The 15,889-nt window shown below is 56.8% G+C and overlaps 1 protein-coding gene across 9 annotated transcripts in view; it reads left to right on the top strand.

The window, feature by feature from the left end:
• ADCY7 (adenylate cyclase 7) overlaps positions 1–15,889 on the top strand; it is a 59,541-nt gene that overhangs the window by 14,462 nt on the left and 29,190 nt on the right. Inside the window, exon 1 of one of the 9 annotated variants that reach the window (XM_039241932.1) lies at positions 1,922–1,933. The exons of 4 other annotated variants lie outside the window; for them this stretch is intronic. The gene's annotated coding sequence lies outside the window, so the exon portion shown is untranslated. Of the gene's footprint in view, positions 1–1,921; positions 1,934–5,338; positions 5,414–5,504; positions 5,543–11,731; positions 11,795–12,981; positions 13,008–15,889 lie in introns of those variants that run through there. 4 more of the 9 variants (XM_039241880.1, XM_039241901.1, XM_039241919.1 and 1 more) reach the window with 4 other exon arrangements.

Here is a 15,889-nt window from a genome sequence, read left to right as displayed (position 1 = left end):
ATCAGGTGCTGTTTCTACCTGGGGTTCAGGGCAGCTGGCTCTGGGCGCTTCCTCTCTGGCCAGCGCTTGGGGGAGGGGAGTGGAGGGGTGAGGAACGCAGAGGGCCGGGCTGGGCCTCAGTGCACCAGGGACCCTGGCCCCGGGGCCTGGCCGGAGCCCGGGCCGGCTCTGCCCTGATGTCTGTGTGGCCATGGGCAGTCTGCCACAGGCGTGCGCGTGGACGACCTGAGGGTGGCCGTCAAGAGAGTGACTAGACTGGCCTTTCTCAGACGGGGGCTGTGTGGCGGTTTCAGGCTGAATGTGGATGGACATGCTTAACGTTTGTTAGGCATTTATTTTAATGTGTTTCAGGAAAAACAAACAAACAAACCTATAGATAAGACCTTGGATTTGTGACTTCACCATGTCCCTCTGCCCGGGACAGAGCTAACTAAGGAAGATACTGAAACTAGAAGTAAGCAGACCTAAGAGGAAGTGTGAAGTGACGGGCTGGCCGGGTGTGCATGCGTCTGCAGAGTCCACAGTCTGGGAGGGCCTGTTCCTAACCAAGCTGCGGGTCTCCCACCTCCAGGGGCCTTATGGGGTTTTCCTGTGGCTTCTGATGTGAGGTGTAGCTGCAGAGGAGGGGAGGCCATCAGATTGCTCTGGATCCTGGGCCCTCAGAAGGGAAGGTGTGAACTGTGTGGGGGAAGTGCCTGGCGTGGTGTTTTACCAGCAGCCATTTTGTGGGGGCTGGGAGAGGAGGGGTGGTCGCCCCTTAGCCGGAGGTGGGTCTCAAGGGAAGAGATCTTCCTGTGGGGCCTACAGCAGGGGGAGGTGCAGGGAGGGCCTAGCCAGTGAGCGGTGGGAAGGGGCAGGAGCCGGGCCTCTCAACAGGCTGAAGGTGCTTTGCAAGAGGAGATGCTTGTCAGACATGATGCTGTTGTGAGGACACGCACCCCCTTTACAGTCTATAACTCTTGGTTTAACCCATTTCCTGCTCCCCTCACCCCTACCCAGCGGTAGGGACCCTCCACCCCCACCCCCCCGCCCCTTGGTTTGCAGAGGAGAAGAAAGACAGAGGCCCAGTGGGGCACTTTCTTGTCCCGGGTCACACAGCGAGCCCGTCCCCAGGGCTGTCCATGTGCGCACACTGCCTGTCACAGAGAGCCCAGAGGGGTCAGGGCGCGGTGCCTCCTCATTGGAGAGGCTGGGTGGGGCAGAGCTGAGCAGGCGCATGAGTCGGACATGATCCTCACTGTGGGAGTGAGGAATCGGGTTCCTGTGAGTTCGGTCCCCCGCCCCGCAGGCCTGGCCCCATCCCATCTGCACCCACTGCGAGGTGGCAGGGGGCTGGGCCAGGGCTGCCCCGCCAGGAGCCGGGCCGGGCCTCCTGGGTCTGGTGCCGGGGTCCTGCTTCCGCAGGCGGTGGAGGAGCCGACCCTTCGTACTTCATGACCTGCCATCCTACCCTCCTGGGGGGCGTCAAGGGGTGGCTGGGGCCCGTCGCTCAGTGTCCTTGACCTGTCCCCCCTCCTGGAGGAGGAGGGCATGGGGCACATTCACAGTTGCCGGTGGCAACTTTCCCCGCTCCCAGGCCTCGGGCAGAGGGCAGTGCTCCACCGAGCTGGGACCCTTCTGGGGTCGCCGAGGGAGCAGGCAGGGCCGGTCACTCTGGACGCCCGAGTCCCAGTGGCTCATTCTAGCCTTGCGTGGGGTCAGGTCCCAGGGGTGGGAGGGAAGCGCGAGTGGTGGGCCTGCGGGCACGTGGTGTGGGCGAGGAGACCCGCTCGCTACGAGCTGGGAGGCGGTTTGGCTCAGTGCCCGAGACCATCACATCTGAACAGCCAGGGAGGCCAGGGGTCTTCTGGAGGTCATTGGGTCCAGCCCCCTGCCCCCTCCTCCTCCCCGGGCCCTACTCTGCCTGTTTCCAGCAGCATGTGAGGTGAGCCAGGTTATTTGAGCCAGTCTCTTGCGTCTGTAAGAGGTGTCCCTCATGGTTCCCGTGTGTCAGGTGGTTATAGGCTTAACCAAGGGGTGACGTGTTGCACCTGGTGCAGGAAAGCCCCAGCTCGAGGGGAGGCGTCGCCGTCATGTGGCCGCGTTGAGGGCTCTCTGCCTGTCCTGTCTCAGGTGGGGGGGCCTCCCTGGTGGCCTGCAGCCCATCTCGCAGCCCCTCGGTTTCCTTCTCTATGAAGTGGCAGTGCCCGGGCAGGTTGCTGGGGGACTCGAACACGCATGAGAACCTCTTCCTGGCTTTTGGAGACCAGCACTCCCAGGTCTGGAGTCTCCCTGGCGGCCTGTGCATGTTGAGTGCCACCAGCCCACTCCCCACTCCTGTGGCCCTCCAGCTCTGTCCCTGCCCTGGCTTGCAGTCTCCTCCCTCCCTCAGCCCCCCAGGGAGGGTGGCAGGGAGCCCACCCAACACCCATCAGCATCTGGCTCAACCTGCCACTGCCCGTGGACTTCACAGCCGGCCACACCATGCCTGGGGCGCTGCCAGGTGCTGGGTGCAGACCTGGGCCCAAGCACCCTCCACTCCCTGATTTCCTCCCTGGAAGCCCTCTAGGTGTAGGGGTGAGGTTGGGGGCGAGCCTTGGTCAGAGGTGGGCTCAGTTCCTCTTTGGTGACCCTTCTCCCCGTGATACTGCGTCGTCCTTTCTCCTGTCATCTGCTGATGGTGTTGAGAGGTCTGTGCCCGGGGCATTGCCCGAGCACCAGCCAGGTGCTGCATGGACGGAGAAACATGGATGCCTGGGGTGGGGTGGGATCACCGACCTTGGGCCCTGGAGAAGGGGTGTGTGGGGTTCCTGGGTTCCTCCGATGCACATGCTCAACCAGTCTCTCCTGTCTGGGGTCACGTCTGAACCCCTCTCCTGGCTTCTGAGGTCCTTTGGTCCCAGCCCACCTGCCTGGTCCCGTCCTACCTCTTGTGGCCTCTCGTGCACTCCCCCCCTCCCCCCCCGACAGGGTCAGCACGCTGCTTGCCTCTCTCCTGCCCTTTGTCCACGAGGGCCCTCTGCTCAGGGCGTCCCTACCTCACACCCCATCCTGGCTTGTGTCACCCATGTGAAGGCCCCCCCCCCCCCCCGCGGGGTCCTCGAGCTCGGGAGACGAGGAGGCTTGAGTGGGCCGCTCCGGAGTCACCCACTTGGCAGCCTTTCCCTCCTCCCGGGCTCTGTGGTGATCCCCCCGTCAGTGCTGGTGCCAGGGGACATGAGGGGCACCCTCTTCTCTCCATCCTCCCCGTTATGCCCCTGTCTGCACGCCTCCCTACGGCGACCGCTGGAAGGATTTACCTGACTGTGCCCAAGGGAACAGAACAAATTGAGGTCTTTGTCACGGGCACCCCAGTTCTCAGGCACATACCTGACCCTCCTCCCACTTCCTCCTGCGCCTGGTGGGAGGTGATTGGGACGCGAGTACTCATGACCCAGGGAAGAGCTCGTGTCCGCCTGGGGTTTGCAGCACAGCAGGCCTGGCTTTTAGGGAACAGGAGGCCCATGGGGGGTGGTGCATGCATGGGGGTGCCACCCGCCGCCTCTCAGGACCCAGAGTATGCTGGCGGGGTCCCCTTTGTCTTCTAGGACCCAGGCCCTTGTCATCCCCTGCAGGGACCTTTCCTGCCTCTGGGGGGTGGCTCCATCTCATTGCCTCTGGGACCAGCTGACTCGGGTGGTGTCGCAGGCTGGCTGAGCCGGGAGAGGCCGGGGCAGACAGCCCCAGCGGGCTCCCCAGCTTTGGGGCTGGTGTGCCTTCTCCTGGTCAGAGCCCTGTTGGATGCACCGTTTCCCCGGGCCTCCTTAAGTGGTGGGGGTGACGGGCCAGCTGTCCCCTCCAGCTAGCCTCAGCCTCCCCATCTTTGCAACGGGCAGGCTGACCCACCTTCCTGCACATCTCCCTGCCAGTGTGGTCCAGGGTCCTCCTGGCTCTGCCGTTCCCCGCCCCCCGCTTCCCACACCTGTCTCCCATGGGGCCGCCCGGGGAGGAGGAGCCCTTTGAAGTCAGCTGGAGGTGCTGCTTTAATGTGGGCCCCAGGCTGGGCTAATGGGGAGGCCTCCTCTTTTGAAACACCCAGACTCCCTGGAGCCACTGTTGAGGCCCCCTGGGAAGGGGTGCCTTAGTGCCAGGTGGCACCTGGGAGGGACCAGCACTTCTGCATCCTTTCTGCTTTCTGGGCAGGGGAGCAAGGGAAGGGCTACCTTTGCGGGGGGGGGGGGGGGGGGGGGGGGACGGTCAGGACCCCTGGGATTTATAGGGTATCCCTTAGTGCCTGTTGATATCAAGGTTTCTCAGGCTGTCCCCACTTGTGTTTGGAGCCAGCTGGGGTGACCCCACCTCATGGCAGTCCCTCTGTACTAGCCTCTCTGTGAAGCCCCTAAGCATTGGGTTACCATTACCAGCCCATTCTTTGAGTGAGGAAACAGGCCCAGAGAGGTTAATTAACGTGCCCATGGTCACACAGCCCCTCTGATGGTTTGTCCCTGAGGCTTTCCTGCCTTCTGGACTCCTCAGCCCCAGGCTGCTCCCTTGCCCATCCCAGTATTTCTCTTCCTCATGTGGCTCATTTATTACATGTGTCTCCTCTCCCTTCACAACATGCGCTCTCCAAGGGACCTTGCTTATCACAGCTTCAGCCTGTCGCCCAGTACCTGGAGTGAGCAGGGACCCAGTGAGCACTCATTGGATGGAGGAGCACGGGCCCCAGGAAGGGGGGAGGGCTGCTTTCCTGTGGTCAAAGCAAAACAACAAGGTTGGCCCCCCCTTAAGTGTGTGAAGTTTCGGGATTTGGGAGGAGTTTTTATAGCCATGAGGTCATTTCACTGCCAGAATAGACCAGCAATCTCCCCATTGCTCAGGTGAGAAACCCAGGCTGAGAGGCAGGTGACCTGCCCGAGCTCATGCGGACAGGGACAGGGACCCCAGGGTGGGGCCCAGCCCCCGAATGCCTGCTCGGGCTGTATTTGTCTCAGTCCATGGAGCTTGCATCCTAAGTGTACCCTGTGTGCCAGGCAGGTGTCAGATTTTGAAAGCTGGGCAGTGAGTCGCCAGACGTCAGCCTTGGGGGAGGCATCAGGCAGCCGGGCAACGACAGGCCAGGTGTCCTCCTGTGTTTTGACACAGGCACTGGGGAAGCAGAGGCAGGCACTGACTCCAGATCAGGAGGGAATTGGGCAGGCCTCCTATGGAAGGTGGCGGCTGAGCCTGGCTCTGAAAGGTTGGGCTGGAGTTTGCCAGGCAGGGGGTTTCGGGGTGGGGAGGTCGGCTGCACTTTTAGGCGGCCAGAGCCTGGAGACGAAAGGGTGGGGCTTGTTTGGGGAACTGAAATAAGTCAAATCATGCAGTCACGAAGAAGGCTTCTGGAAGCCCCGGAGGAGGCCTTGGGCCCGGGGGTGAGCGGGACCAGGCTTGGCATTCATGGGGACCCGGACAGGTACAGGAAGCTCTGTCCCAAGGGGAAGCTTGTGTTTAGGGTGTGACTGGGACTCGGGCTCCATCACAACGGCTTCCGGTACCCAGCCAGAGCCTGCCTCTGCAGGGCAGCAGTTTGTGGAAGGAAAGGGTAGGTGACCAGGACCGGGGGGCCTGGCTCTAGGGAGCTGTGGGGAGGCCCCCCCAAGCCCCTGTGTGGCTGCAGCTCCAGGGGCCAGGCTGTGGCTTTGTGGTAAGGGATGTCAGCTAAGCCTGCTTCCCCTGCAGAAGGGCTCTTCCGGGCTCTGGGCTCGGCTTCCACCAGGCATCCCCCGCCCCCCCTGCCATCACGTGCCCCCTTGGCCTCGCTCAGGTTTTCAGGAAGCCTTGGGGAAGTGGGTCTCAGCACTTTGGATTAGAGCTGGGTACTCTGGTGGCTGGTGCTGCGGGAGCCCTGTGGGGGGCCTGCGGACAAGACTGTGGCTTCGGGGGCCCAGACTAGACAGTGATGTCTTGCTGGGCTCCATGGACGGCTGGGGGGAGGCCGTGCCCCCCAGCATGGCCTGCTGAGTTCTGGGCGGGATGTCTTACCTCGGTTTTTCCCACTGACCTGTCTGTGGCCAGCTCTTCCACTAGTCTGAGTGGGAAGGGATCAGAGCAGCTGAGAGGCTGAGCATGCACAGTAGCTTGGGTCGCCTGATACTCAGCCCAGCGCTCTGTCCCCTGCACTGCTTCGCCTCTGGAAGGTGGGCCACTTCCCTACATTGCCTGAGAGAGGCAGGAAGTGCAGCCAAGACAGGCAGGAGGCTCTTTTCCTGGTTGGTATTTAGGGCCCTGTCTTGCTTTCTCTTTTGCAGGGCGGATTGCTTCCCCAAGTTAAAACTGCCTGAGGGAGGGGCCTGTGCACCCAGGCCTTTTTTCCCATCCTCCCCTCACTTCTACCCCAGAGGCCAGCTTAGGGCTGGTCCCCTGACCCGCCAGCAGGTGCACTGGCTTGTCCTTCCCTTGTGTGTCCATCCGGCCCAACCCAGGCTCAGGGAGAGGTGGGAGAGGGGGGCTCCCAGCCAGAGGGGGCTCCCCGGGCTGTCAGAAGGGAGAGGATAGTGGCCTGTCTGGGCCATAGCTGCCCAGGGAGGAGCTCTGAGCTCTCTTGGGGACTCCACAGTCAGCCTTTCCCAAAAAGAGTTCCTTGGAGATTAATGCAAAAAGAGTCCCATGAACCAAGAGACTGGGGAATGTTTAGCTGTATTTTAACTCAGCAGGTTTCTTTTCTGCAGTACTTCTCAGAGCCTTTAATTGCTAATGTATACAGGGACTCTTTAAAGGAGGGGGGGAATGTCAAGCCCTGCACTGCCTGTGACCAGAAACCAGTGTGGTTGGGTCTGGCCATGTGTGTGTAGCTCTCTGTGGCTCTGCTGGTGGGCAGCGCGCCTCAGAAAATGCAGACCGAGGGTTAGGAAAGAGCTCGAGCCTTGGAGTAAGGCATGTCTTGGTTTGAATTCCACCTCTCCTGCTTCCCAGCCAGGGGGCTTTGAACAAGTAGGTTAGGATTCCAGAGTCCGCCCCCAGCTGGAAGCCGAGTGAGAGCAGCTCCACCCCCACCTGGGAGATGGGCCTGATCCTGGCAGGTGCTCACCGAGGTGGAGGTTCTCAGAGGAGGGAGGCCAGAGGCCAGAGGGAGTCTCCCCGGTTGGGTTCAGAGGTTGCGGAGCCTCTCCTGAGGGCCGGGGTTCTGCATTCTCTCCCCAAAGCAGGCCCAGGGTGCTGCCTGGGTGCCCGAGGGCAGTCAGTCCTCCGGGACCGTGCCACCTCCCCCTGGGCGCAGGCTGGGTGGATGGATGGCCTTTCCATCGAGGCCCCGCGAGGCACCCCATGGGGGCATCAGCCCCTACTGCTGCTCAGGGCCCCGGAGAGCAGTTTTTAGGTGCTGCCCCCTCCCAGGGCAGAGTAGGGGGCCAGGGGCCCCGTCTCCTCCCCTCTCCCACCTCACAGCCCTTTCTGCCAACTTGTTAATACTTGTCATCTCGATTTGGGTGCTTTGTGCCCGGCAGAGCCTCACTCCCTGCGTGCCTTAACTCGTTGAATCCTCTCAAAGCCCTGCAGGGTCAGAAATTTATTCTCCCTTTTTTCAAATGAGGAAACTGAGGCACAGTGATGAGAAGTGACTCTCTCAGGGTTGTGCAACTGACACTTGATGGACCCGAGATGGATGTCGGTCTGTCTGTCTGTCTGCCTTCCTTCCTTTAATTTTTTTTTTAAAAACAAGTTCTATTTTTTTAAGTTTATTTATTTTGAGAGAGAGAGTGTGAGCATGAGCAGAGGAAGGGCAGAGAGGGAAAGGGAGAGAGAGAATCCCAAGTAGGCTCCATGTTGAACAGTGAGATTATGACCTGAGCCCAGATCAAGAAAGGACAGTTCATCGACTGAGCCACCCAGGCGCACCGTATACAGGCTTTTATTTCCACATATTTGCGTACATACTTAGATACATAGACCCCCCACACCAATAAACATGCCTGGAATGTGTCTTTCCATGTTTGTATATGTGTCCCTTTAATTATCAGTCACCTTCTGTTGCTCTTGAATTTTCTAGCGGAGTCTTTATTTTTTAGTTTATTTTTTTAAGTTTATTTATTTTTCTTTTTAGTAATCTCTACACACAACATGGGGCTTGAACTCATGACTCCAAAATCAAGAGTTGCACCCTCTTCCAACTGAGCCAGCCAGGTGCCCCAAGTTTCTAATCTATTTTTAAAGCCACTTTATTGAGGTATGATTGACGTAGAGAAGGCTGTGCATATTTAATGTATACAGCTGATGAGCTGAAGACAAGTATTCACCTCTGAAGCCATCATGACACTCTATGCCTAAACCTATTCCTCACCTCCACAAGTTTCTTTTCGCCCCCTTCATTATTATTATTGTTATTACTACTAATAGCAGTAGTAGTAGTAGTAGTAGTAGTAGTAGTAGTAGTAGTGGTGGTGGTGTGGAAAAAAACCCTTAACATAACGTCTGCCCTCATAGGAAAAATTTGAAGTGTACACTACAGTATTGTTGGCTATAGGCACTATGTATGCAGTAGATCTTGCATTTTGTATTAAGAACTTTTTAAAAAACGTTTGTTTATTTTAAAACGAGTGTGTGGGCAGGGAAAGGGCAGAGAGAGGAAGAGAGAAAGAATTCCAAGCAGGCTCTGCTCTGTCAGCACAGACCCCAACGTGGGGCTTGAACCCACGAACCTTGAGATCATGACCTGAGCTGAAACCAAGAGTCGGCTGCTTAACTGACTGAGCCACCCAGGTGGCTGTTTTTTTTTTAAGGTGCTTTTTTTTTTTTTTTTAATGTTTCATTTATTTCTGAGAGAGAGAGAGAGACAGCGTGAGCAGGGGAGGGTCAGAGAGAGAGACACACAGAATCAGAAACAGGCTCCAGGCTCTGAGCTGGCTGTCAGCACAGAGCCTGACGCGGGGCTCAAACTCACGAATTGGGAGATTATGACCTGAGCTGAAGTCGGACTCTTAACCGACTGAGCCACCCAGGCGCCCCCCCCCTTTTATTTAAAGATTTATTTTTAAGAGACAGAGAAAGGGAGAGAGAATGGGAGGAGGGGCAGAGAAAGGGGCACAGGGGATCCAAAGTGGGCCCTGCGCTGACAGCAGAGAGCCTGATGTGGGGCTCGAACTCATGAAGCGTGAGGTCATGACCTGAGCCAGAGCCAGGCCCTTAACTGACCCACGCGGTCTCCAAGAGCTTCTTTTTAATCGCACAAGCTGCACTATGACAGTAGAAATAGACTGGAGATTCACTCACTCCACCAAAGAATCAGTTTTGGTTATCCCGTGTCCTGGTTCAGCCGGTACCCGTTCCAGACACCACAATGGCCATGTGGACTTTTCACGGAATACCCTAGGCCAGCAGACTTCTCACTGCCGCACCCTTTTGACAGCTGCATAGTACTTCCCAGGAAGGATGCACTGCGACTTATTTCACGGTCTCCTAACTGATAGACACGTCATCTTCTTTTGTTATTGTAATGCTGCAACCTATAATCTTGTACATGTGTCATTTTACAGGGGTGAAAGTGTTTGTAAGATAAATCATTTGAAGGAGTTTTGTTACATCAAAGGTTTGTGTGTACACACGTGATTTTGTTACACGTGACTAAATTGCGGGACCGCCCTGCCCTGGGGTTATGCTGAATCACACTCCTGCCAACGCTGAGTGTGACTGCTCATTTTGTTGCCATCTATAAATGCTCTATAAATGCTTTGATCTTTGCTGATCGCATAGGTAAAGAGATTTTATGTAGTGGTTTCAATTTGTGTTTCTCTTATTATAGGTGAGGTCAGCTTCTTTCTAAATGTTTAACAGCCATTTGTTTGCCTGTGTACTTTCTGTCCATATCCTTCTCCCATTTTTATACTGGGTTGGTGGGCTTTTTCTTTTTTATCTGTGGGAACTTTTTACATATGTGAGAGATTAGCTCCCTATGATAAGAGTTGTAAATATTTCCCTAATTTCTCATTCATCTTTTGATTTTGCTCTTAATAGCTTTTATTATGCAGTAGATTTTTTAATACTTTAAAAAAGATTTTTTAATTGTTTTATTTATTTTTGGGAAAGAGAGAGAGAGACCGAGTGCGGGTGGGGGAGGGCCAGAGAAAGAGAGAGAGTTGAGTGGGGGAGGGCCAGAGAGAGAGAGAGAGACACAGAATCTGCAGCAAACTCCAGGCTCTGAGCTGTGAGCACAGAGCCCGACGCAGGGCTCAAACTCGGGAACAGTGAGATCATGACCTGAGCCAAAGCCAGACACTTAACCAACTGAGCCACACAGGCACCCCTAATATAGTAGATTTTTAAAATAAGTTTATTTACTTATTTATTTTTAAGTAAGCTCTATGCCCAGAGTGGGCTCAAACCTACAGCCCTGAGATCAAGAGTCGTATGCTAGGCTGACGGAGCCAGATTTAGTTTTTTTTAAATCTAATTGAGTTGATTAGTCTTTTCATTATGGCCTTTAGGTTCTGTGTCAGGTTAGGAAGGACTGACCCACTACAGCATTGTCTGAAAATTCTTTCATGGTTTCTTGTTCTCCTTGGAAATCACCTTGGTCTAAGTTATCATTCTAGCTTGTTCTCTCTCCTCTGGGCTCCGCTGCCTCTTTAAACAAGATACTGGCAGGGTAGTCATATCTTCCTCGCTCTCTCCAGTGTAGTGGTTACCCTGGGGTATATCCGTGGCTTTGTGAAATGGATCTCTTCCCTCATCTCCCCACCCCATGCATGCCTGCTCACCACCGGCTGTCTGCTGGGGCCCTGGGCAAAGCGTGAAGTCAGTGGCTAGACCACTGCCCTGCCTTCTTGGGCTGAACTGGCACTTGCAGAGCCCTTTCTGTCCTTCCTTATCAAGGGGAAAGAGGTCAGAAATGTGTTGAATGTGGGCATGAGAGGGTTTTTATTTTATTTTATTAAAAAAAATTAAGTTTATTTGATTTATTCTGAGAGAAAAGGAAAGAGAAAGAGAATCCCAAGTAGGCCCCACACTGTCATCACAGAGCCCGAGGTGGGGCTCGAACTTCTGAACCATGAGCTGAAACCAAGAGTTGAACGCTTAGCTGACTGAGCCACCCAGGTGCCCCCAACGTGTTTTCATTTTAAAGGGGGAGCTTAGTGAGGGCAGTGCTTAACTTTAGGAATGAATCACCGATGGTGGAATTTCAGGCAAGAGCCAGGGAAAATGTTCTTATGTCCATAATCCTTGGTTGACTGATTAGTCAGTTAGTGAATAAGCACCATTGCATGGACACCCACTCTGTACAGACACCTGGGAAAGGCGGGCTCTGAGGGTGCTGCCTTCTGGGAGCTTGTGCCTGGAGCATAGTTCCCTCTTGGCATCCAGCCTGGTGCCAGGCATATAGAAGGTGCCAGTACACATCCGGTAAAAGAATGAATGCATGGATCTCTCTCAAGGTGAATGGATAAACAAACAAGTGGATGATTGAATGGACGAGTTTTCCTCAGGCATTTCCTAACCATCATGAGAACTGGCATAGGACATAGCAAAGTTCATTTCTCACCCCTGCCAGCTGGGGCCTAGGAGGTGAGGGGTAAATGAGGCATTTGTATTTTACAGGAGAGACTGACTATGATAAGGCTCAACCACAGGCGAAGTGGCAGGGAGGATTTCAGGTGCAAAGAACAATCCCTACCCCACCCGTAGAATGAGCCCTCTGGGGCCAAGTGACAACACCCAGGCTGTCCCCTTCGGCTGTTGTCATTTTATGATTCAGACTCCACGCCCAGCCCAGCTCCGGGCCTCCGAGGTCTGACAGAACCTTCCTTGCAAGAAGGAAAACCGAGGTCCAGATGGGGCAAGGGACTTGCCCAGGGTTACAGAGCACGTTGGTGGCCGAGCTGGGACTTTCTGGATTCAAGACTGATGGGTAGCCTGTGGACCCTGGTCAGCCGGGGGGGTGGGGGTGGGGGTGGCTGGAGGGCTCACGTCACTGGGGGACTTTGGCTTTTGCCCCTGCTTCATGGCCTCATAGGCTGTCACCAGGATGGCAGGATAAAGTAGAGCGTTCTGGGGGCGGTCCCTGCCTGCTTCATGCCTCTGTCTCTTCCATTTGGACCCCACAGTTGGGCTTCCTCAGCTCTGGAAACGGAGCCTTCTTTCTGGGCTCATTTGCTCTTTTGTCCTCACAAGCAGCCTGCTGGCCATCTGTGACCTGCGCCTCACTTTTCCCCAGGACTCGGCTATCAGCACCTGAGTTTACCAATGAGGAGAACTGAGCCTCAGGGTATGGGTGACTGGGACTTAGGTCCATGGGAGCAGAGCTGGGCTCTGAACCTGTGCTTCCTCCCACCCGGCAGGGCTCACAGGGGAGAGGTGATCTGCACTGGGACCAGCGGTTCCTGTTCTTCCCAGGGGCACGCTTCCTTCATGTTCTCACCTCCTTTTTAAAAATTTTTCATTTTTTTTAATGTTTATTTTTTTTTTAATTTTTTTTAATGTTTTTTATTTATTTCTAGGAGAGAGAGAGACAGCGTGAGCAGGGGAGGGTCAGAGAGAGAGGGAGTCACAGACTGAAACAGGCTCCAGGCTCTGAGCCAGCAGTCAGCACAGAGCCCGACGCGGGGCTCGAACCCACGAACTGCGAGATCATGACCTAAGCGAAAGTCGGACGCTTAACCGACTAAGCCACCCAGGCGCCCCTTTAATGTTTATTTTTAAGAGAGACCAAGTGTGAGTGGCAGAGAGGGGTGGAGAGAAAGGGAGACACAGAGTCTGAAACAAGCTCCAGGCTCCGAGCTGTCAGCACAGAGCCCGACGTGGGGCTCTAACTTGTGAACCGTGAGATCACGACCTGAGCTGAAGTCTGACGTTTAACCGACTGAGCCACATGGGTGCCTCTCACCTCCTTCTGTCCTGATGGCCTCTCTCTCCTTCTTCCAAAGTTGCCCTGCCTGTTTTCCCCTGCCTTTTCTGCCGGGCTTGGGATTCCAGCTGTCGGTTCATCTGTGTGTCCATCCGTCCATCCTTCACTCTGTTCCACAAGCAGTTGCCAGGGCCCGGCTGCGGGACACAGACACAGATCCTGCCATGACACTTCGGTGAGGCCGGTGCTGGGATGTCTGACAGACGGCACCGTGGACAGGAGCCTGGGAGGGGCCCGCGTGGGGGGAGGTCAGGCTCCGTGAGGGTGGAGGTGTGGAGAGGGAGAGGCCTGAGGGCTGCTCGGCGCTGGTGGCGGTGGAGGGGGACATGCATGGCAGTCAGGCGAGGAGGTTCAGACTGTGTCTGTGGGTTCCGAGCTGCCGCAGCAGGGTCCCCAGGCTGCATTGGGTGCAGGGACTGGGCCCAAGGGGCCGGGGTGGGGCCTCTCCTCATGCCTGCCTGCCCCTCCCGCACACCCCAAAGCCCCCACTTCCTCTTTTTGAGGCCTCCGGGGCCCCAGGCCCTGTGCAGCTCCGGGGCCTGCTGGGCTGGGCCAGAGGAAGCCAGGCCGGGATTCCTGCCAGTGCCTTTGGGTGAGGAAGTGGGTGTCCTGTCTGTGTCGGTGAGAGCTGAGGGTGGTCTAGGACTTGCCAAGGGGCGTGGTAGCACGCCCAGAGGGTGCTGCTGGGTCAGCCGATTCTGCGGGGGAAGGACTTCCTGAGCACCCTCAGGAACCCGGTCCTGTGCACACCCGCAGGGGCCCGTTTCTGTACCATTTTTGGAGGTCTCAGCTCCCTACTTTCAGCAGCTCTTCTGGCTGAGGAACCTGGAGCCCCCCCCCCATCCCCCCCAGTCAGTATTTGGCGAGGAGACCACAGCCCTGCCTCAGTTGTAGGGAAGGGAGGAGAAGGTGTGTGTAGATAGCTTGGAGGGCTTCCTGTAGGAAGAGGTGTTCCTGGATCTTGCTGGCTCAGAGACGAGGTTTCCTGACATGGCTTTCTGACTTTACTTCCTCAAGGCAGATGGAGGTACCTTGATGGAGTACACTTTGCCTCCTACCCTCTGTCCTAGGCTTTGAGAGGGGAGGGCAGGAAGGGGTTGGCATTTTGAGACGTTATGGGCTCTGGGGATGTCAGCACTGTGAGGGTGCTGGGCAGGATGAGAGGTGACCCTAGATGGGCTGTGTTCAAACCCCAGCTCTCTTTTACTCACTGTGCAACCTCAGGAAAATGACTGAACCTCTCTGTGTTCCCACATTCCCAAAACAGAAGCAGTGGTCATACTGCCCTGCAGGGCAGGTGTGCAGAGTTAGAGCCACAGTGCCAGGCACGCGGGAAGTGCCAGGGAGATTTTGTTCGTGGCATCGCCCACCCCCTCTGTCACGGGGCACAGGGGAGTGCAGAGCGCACCAGGAGTGCTTTGGGGGAGTGAGGCTGATTCCTTTGGTTTCCATTTCTACCCAAGTGTGCCCCAGGGCTCCCCAATTCATCCCACAGAGGGGAGTCTCCAGAGGGCACTGGAGAAGATGTGGGGATGCCCATTGCCCTGGACGGCTCTGGGCTGCGGAGTCCGGGCCGTGGTGACAGAGGTATGAGCTGGGGGGGTGCCCTCCTTGGCGCAGCCTCCTTCCAGGCGGCCTTAGCTGTGACCAGCCTTGTCTACAGGCACCCGCTCTTGCCTCGGAGCTAAACGGGACTCTGCCCCCTGACCCTGGACCCATCAAGGGGCCAGGAGGGCTTCCTGGATACAGTAAACTGGGCAGAAGGCCCAGCGTGGACCTTGGCACTCTCGGTTGCAAGTGACAGAAGCACAAACTGGCTTTACCCAAAAGAGGCATGACTGTCCCATGTGATTAGAATATCTCGAGGTGGCATGAACTTCAGGCAGAGCTGGATCCAGGGGCTCGGGGGGGCATTTTCAAGTCTCTGTCTCTCTGTAGTCTTCCGTGTTGGCTTCATTCTCAGTGGGCTGTCTTCTGTCGTGCCTGCCAGCGGCTGTAGGCCCCCAGCAAAGGAGAGTATCTCTCTTCCGTGGGTCAGCAGAAGTCCCAAAGAGGGTTTTCAGAGGATTGTGGTCACATGACTGTCCCCAAACCAGTCACTGAGGCTTGTGAGGGACAATGCTGACGAGCCAGCCTGGGTCACGTGGCCCCTGAGCTGAGGGACTGAAGTGGGAGAGACAATCCCAGCAGAAGTAGAAATAATGGCCCCTCCCAACAGGACCTTGGGGGTCCCCTCCGCTATAAAATGGGGCTCCTTGTGCCGTTTCCCCTACCAGAGTGATGGTGAGGTCTGAATGACAGCAAGGGACTCTGGGCTCCACTTCCTCTGGGTAAAGGGGCCTCGACTGTCCCAAGTGTGTGTCTCTGTTGTTTGGTGTCTTTGACCTTGAGACAGAACCAGTGGGGTGGGCGTGAGAGAGCGACAGGGGGGTCGGCTTCGCGTGGCCTCAGGTGGGCCTTCCAGCCGGGAGTGCCCACTCCTGGAGAAGACTGCCCCGAGAGGTGATGAGCTCCCCGTCACCGAGGTGGATGAGCCAAGGCTCATTTGTTGGAGACTTGGCAAAGGAGTTTCTTCATCCAGGGCCTCCGTGGGGCTCTCCCAGTTGTCAGCTCTGTAGAAGAACTGATGATTGGGCAGAAAGGCCTTCCCTGGTAGGGGGGCCTCTGTGTCCGGCTTTGGGGCGGCGGCTCCTCAGGAGCCCCTGGCCTTTGGCGACACCGCCGCTGGGCCCCCAGGCCGGCTCTCCAGGAGCGCCACACACAGTCATTCTCCCAGCCCCCAGCCCCGCCCCGCTCTGCCGTTTGAGGAGCGGGACCGGCTCTCTGGATGGGCCCAAGTCCCTGTGCCCAGGGCTACTGTCCACGTCCTCTCCCGCCTGCCGTTGCCCAGGAAGTGGCCTAATTAGATCCCCAAGAGCCATGTTTACCCGTTCTGGGTTCCCACGGGCCCCCCGGGGGACCTTCCAACCGCTCCTCCTCTCTCCACGCCTGCCTCAGCCGGGCTTCGCGTGCCTGGCCGGGCAGGTCGGTTCTGGGGTGAGAGGTGCCGCGCGCGCG

The sequence above is a fragment of the Hyaena hyaena genome, unplaced genomic scaffold (assembly GCF_003009895.1).
Source record: "Hyaena hyaena isolate Hyena2069 unplaced genomic scaffold, ASM300989v1 scaffold_7, whole genome shotgun sequence".
NCBI lineage: Eukaryota > Metazoa > Chordata > Mammalia > Carnivora > Hyaenidae > Hyaena > Hyaena hyaena.
This window is presented reverse-complemented; position numbering and strand designations above follow the sequence as displayed.